General features: G+C 38.4%; 1 pseudogene; it reads left to right on the top strand.

The window, feature by feature from the left end:
- Positions 1–232: 232 nt before the first annotated feature.
- LOC118908173 (uncharacterized) overlaps positions 233–6,000 on the top strand; it is a 65,992-nt pseudogene continuing 60,224 nt past the window's right edge.

Here is a 6,000-nt window from a genome sequence, read left to right as displayed (position 1 = left end):
TGGAAACTGAACAATTCTGCTTAACTGTCTCAATCTTAATTCCCTACTCCCATTTTAAGATAAATGAAGCACTTCAAGACTTTCAGAGAAGGGTGTGCAAACAATATTTGCCAATTTTTAGTGGGGGAGGTGTGATCTGTTCCTTAAAAAGACATCTGTGTGTTAAGTTTTAGGGCAAGTGACTGTTTTTAGAATCCAAGTGGAATCCAGAGTCCATGTGACTGTTTTCAGGATGCCGAGAGAAAAGGAAGGAAAACAGAAAACCAAAGGAGCACCCGTGCCCGTCGCACAATCCTGCAGAAGTTCCTGAGAACCTATGAGAAGCACTGTGCATAGACTCAGACGTCCGTGTGTCCAGCCATCAAAAGGGACTTGAAAACCAGCATCAGCAATGAACAGATTCTCAGGAAGGTGAGTGTGCATCCTTCTTTCCAGATTCTCGTCTGCGGTGACCGGACTAGGCTCACTCCCACGGAGCACAGGCCCACGGACCCCTCAAGCCCGGAACTGCCGGGGCCGCCCCCTCTGCGTTCCCGCCTGAACGAAGCCCAAAGCTGAGTCTGGCACCAAGGGTCTGCTCCACACTTCTGCCTACTTGCTCTTACCTCGGAACCTACCCACCCCAGTCTTTCCAGCAGCCTGCCTTTTCTCACACCACTTCACATCTGGAGTGGCCAACCCGCTCCTCCTCCCACTCTATGTCTGGACAGCCCAGCTCAAAAGTACCAACATCAATTATGATGTTATACATCTGTAACCAATATAATATTGGATATCAGCTATATTACAATTTTTAAAAAGCACGACTTGTGTCACCATTGCAGGACCTCCCTCCCCAGCATCCCAGCCACCCCACCTGACCCTCCAAGTGAAAGTCCCCCTCCTTGAACAGCCGATGTGTCCTTCATCAGGCCAGACTCACCCACGTCTCCCATCTCACTTGGAGTGAGGTCAGCACACACATAGTTTCAAAAAAAGCCTGATGATATGTCTTTTCTGAGATTAAATCTGGGGATTGGGCATGAGTGGAAAAGAAGAGAGGCCAGCATTGAAATGAAGTGGTCACCTTTGGGGAGGGGGTGCTTGGCAGACTGAAAGGGGGGGGCTAGCACCCAAAGACAGACCGGCCAGCTTTATAGCTTTTCTATCACCAGCCAGAAAGACAGTCCATGTTTTAAGAATCAAATACCTACTGATTTCCTAAAAGGCTGAGTGCTACAAATTAAACAAAACAAGGCTACAAGTTAAACAAAATAATTAGTTAGGGACAGGTGCTTTAAAAAAAAAGGCAATATTATAAGGTGACTTTGACCCAAATATATTCCACCCATATTTTTTCCACATGTTTCTTGGGGGTGAGAGGCTGATTACATTGAACACCACAAAAAAAGAACCTCCTAAACTTCCTTTCTGACCATCTCTCCCTCTTTCACCTGAACTTGCGCTTCTGAGGGCAGCTGCCCGCACCCTCTGTCCCACTCTTGCCCCTCAGCTTTTCTCTTTCTCCTTTTCTTCTACTCTCCTCTCCCTCTTCTGCCCTCCTAGGTCTTTCTAATTCCTTCTTTTGCAGTTGCTTCTCTGGGCTCCCCAGCATACCCCCCTGATCATCCAATGGAGGAGCTTCCCAGAGCCATCCTTTTGATGGTAACTCTTAATTAATTTTTTTCTATTGTAGTTCTTATAATTAGCCTCCACTACTTAATCATAAGGGTTAATTGTAAATCATGTCCAAATTTATAGTCCCTGTGGCAATGTTTCCCAAACATTTTAAATTACATCCACCATCAGAAATACAATAAACATCATGACCCTGTATGTACATGCTAGTGTAAATCAGTACGACTACTGGGGCTCTTTAGGTTAGACGGGTTGCTTTGGTTGAGTCTCCATTTTGATTTTGAATATCACTAAAATGAAAGTCTTATGAGACAATTATTCCTTACTGCATAGGACACACTGAGATAGTTTCTCTTCTTGCCTATTTCATTAAAGAAAGACAAAATAAAAGCTGGTTGCAATCCATTGAATTGATCTCCAGTAACCTCCTGGAAGAATGTCTGCCCTGTAGGACTTCAGGAAGCTTTGCCAATGTCAGGAACTCCATTAGTTTGTGTTTAATTACTACCCCAATGCACACCTGATCCAAAGTTAATTGTTAAATGTCCTTCTAATGTTGCCTAATAACAACATTCTTTCTCCACATATTCAGAAGCATGGATGTCTCTTTATGATGCCCACCTGTAGCTTTTTTTCTCACACTTCAGTTTATACTTAAAAGACCTGATGACTCCCCACCAAGCATCCTGCCAATTTCCTTGGAACCTTTGCTGATGACAATTAGAGACGAGTGTTACACGCTGGGGAAAGAGAGCTGTGTCTGGAGCCTTCAACTGAGCAACCCAGAGGTGGGCAGGTTAGTGAGTCATGCATATTTAAAAGATTTCTTTAATTAACCTTAAAATGAAATATTACATCATGTGTTCCACCTATAGTTCATTTGGTTGTTGACTGATAAGCTCTGAAGTTTTCTTTGATAAAAAAACAATGTCTTTTTTAATGACACACTTCAACCTTATATAAAAGTGCAAAAAATACTAGAACTGACATCCAAACCAGGGCACAAAATCACTAACCATAAAGGATTGATTAAACTGGACTCCATTAAAACTAACTTTATCTGCCATTATGTTATATCCTTTTTTTAAGAAATAAAAATTGCAGATATTTACAAATATGATAGCTAAAGCTTCATTTCACTTCTTTTCCCCCATCTTCTTCCCAGAGGTACTACTAGTCTAAAGTTGATGTGTATCAATCCCATGTGTGTTTTTATACTTTTATTGCATATACATGTATGTTTTTACTTACATAAATGGTATTGTACTGTGTGTATGATTTTATGACTTCCTTTTTACTCACAGTATGTTGTCAAGATTATCCACATGTCCATTGTTTTTGGCAGCTATCATATCACACATAACCTTTATTCTTGAATTATAGTTTTGCTGGATATATACTTTTAGATTAACCATTATTATTTTTTTAATTGAACATCCATTATTGTGAGTGAGGACTTTAATATAGGACTTTATTTCTGGAGAGGGAAAATCAGATAATCTAGTAATATAGGATTTTACTTCTGGAAAGGGCAAATCAATAATTCAGGCCAGCCCTTTCACAAGGACAAGATGAGCTGAAATATGTGGTATGGGAGATAAAGAAGCTTAATCCCTATTTTACATTATACCCCAGAATCAATACCAATTGGGGTATTTGAAAGGCAAAGCAGTAAAATTTCTAGAAGATAATATAGGAAAATATCATAATGACTTTGGGGTTGGGGAAAACTTTTAACCAGGACACAAAAGCACTAATCATAAAGGACTGATTAAACTGGACTCCATTAAAACTAGCAACTTCTGTTCATCAAGAATCACCATTAAGAAAGTGAAAAGGCAAGCCACAGATCTGGAAAAAGTATTTGGTACATACACAGGATATATAAAGAACTCCCACTCATCAGTAAGACAGATAGAAACATGGTCAAGAAACTGGAATATGCACTTCACCAAAGAAAATATCAAATAGCCAATAAACATAAAAAGGGGCTCAACCTTATTAGGAATGAGACATTTATTCCTTACTGCATAGGATACACTCAGTTTCTCTTCTTGCCTATTTCATTAAAGAAAGCATAAAAGCTGGTTACAACCCATTGAATTGATCTCCAGTAACCTGCTGGAAGAATGTCTGCTCTGTAGACGTCAGGAAACTTTGCCAATGTCAGGAGCTCCTGAGAGAGACTTCAGAGAGAGAATGCAAATTTAAAACATAAAGAGATACTATTACATAGCTATTGGATTAGTGAAAATAAAATCAAACTACCAAGTGTCAGTGAGGATTTGGAACAAATGAAAATTTTCAAATATGGTGGCGGGAGAGTTAATTGGTATAATCACATTGGAGAGCTGTACTACAGTATCTATTGATACCAAAGTCATGATCCATCATTTCTACTCTGTAGCTATATAACCTACATAAATGTATGTGCATGGAAATGAGGAGACATAACACAAAAATGTTCATGGAAGCATTAATCATAATAGCCAACTAAATGTCTTCAACAGCAGAATGGAAAAGAAATTGTGGTACATTCATTGAGTAGAATACTATATAATAATTAAAATTTACTAATTACAGCTGTACAAAAACAAAATATTACTGTCACAACATAATGGTGTACAAATGAGAGACACAAAAGAATACATACTGTATGTTGTATTTATGTTAAGTTCAAAAAACAGATAAAGCTATAATGTTTGATTATGATAAAATTACTTTTAGGATGGAGTAGAAATTGAAAGAGAGCATTAGTGCCCATTTTTCTAAAAAGAATTTTTAAATTTCCTATTGTATTTCTTTGAATGTGTTAAGCTTACTTTATAATCTGTGTCTAATAGTTTCAAGAATCTGCATTATTTTGGAGTTGGATATCACCGAATATTGCCTCTACTGGCTTTTACTCTTGGTGATTTTCTTTGTGTGTCTTTGTGATGTCTTTTTTTACTGTAAACTCATATTTCCTGGAAAAATAGTGTGTCAATTCCTTGAGCACTGAGTTGAAAGCAGTTTTCTCCAGAGAAGATTTGCATATGTTTCTGCCATGTACTCAGGATGCTGTCATTTCAGGGCTACATTAAATTAACTTCTTTATCTAATCCAGGCATATTAATCCAGTTTGCAAACCTTTGTTAAGACTTGTTTGTGAGTTCTCAGGGGATATGTTTTCTCCTGTATACATGGTATCAGGTTGAGATAGTCAATTTTCTCTGGGATCATTTGGGGAAGGGAGAGCTTGGCTTATTTCTAGTTCGTCCTCCCTCTAAGGGCACAGCACTCTGGCCCACCTTGCATTTGGGGCTACATCTTTATCCAGTATTTTTTACTGGATTCCTCACCTTCAGTGGTCTTGGGCTTTATCTCCTATCCCCTGAACTGTGGAATCCATGAAAACCAAAGCTCAAATCTATAGCTTTAAAGATGGTCTGAAAGGGAAAGCTGGCTTCAGTGCCCTGCCTACCTCTCCAGGTTCCTACTTCCACTCACTGGCTTTGGGTGTTCCTCAATAAACTGACAATCAACACATTTTAAAAAGACATTTTTTTAACCTCCCAGAAGAAAGCACAGAGGAAAAGCTTCATGGTACTGGATTTTGCAATGATTGCTTGGATATGACCCTAAAAACACAGGCAGCAAAAAAAACCCAGATGAATTGAACTACATCAAAATTAAAAACTGCTGTGCATCAAAGGACACAATGAACCAAGTGAAAAGGCAACCCACAGAATGGGAGAAAATAATTGCAAATCATGTATCTGGTAAAGAATTAATATCTAGAATATATAAGGAACTCCTACAACTCAACAATAAAAAAAAATCTGATTTAAAAATGGGCAAAAGACTTGAATAAATATTCTCCAAAGAAGATATATGAATGACCAATAAGCACACAAAAAGATGTTCAACCTCATAATCCTTAGAGAAATGCAGATCAAAACCATGATGACATACCACCTCGTGTCAACTGGGATGGGTACTGTACAAAAAAACATGAAAACAATGTATTGATGAAGATGTGGCAAAATTGGAACCCTGTGCACTATTGTAAAATGGTACAGCCACTTTTTAAAACAGTATGGCAGCTCCTCAAAAAATTAGAAATAGAACTCTCATGTGATCTGGAGATTCCACTTCTGGGTATACACCCCAAAGAGTTAAAAGCAGGGTCTTGAAAAGATATTTGTACACTCATGTTCCTAGCAGCATTATTCACAATAAACAAAGGTGGAAGCAACTCAAATGTCCACTGAAAAATGAATGGAAAAGCAAAATGTGGCATATATGTATAATGGAATATTATTCAGCCTTAAAAAGGAAGGAGATTCTGACAACATGGATGAACCTTGAAGAACTTATGCTAAGTGAAATAAGCCACAAAAG

The sequence above is a fragment of the Manis pentadactyla genome, chromosome 1 (genome assembly GCF_030020395.1).
Source record: "Manis pentadactyla isolate mManPen7 chromosome 1, mManPen7.hap1, whole genome shotgun sequence".
NCBI classification, from domain to species: domain Eukaryota; kingdom Metazoa; phylum Chordata; class Mammalia; order Pholidota; family Manidae; genus Manis; species Manis pentadactyla.
Note: the sequence above shows the minus strand (reverse complement) of the source record. Positions and strands in the feature narration are given on the sequence as shown.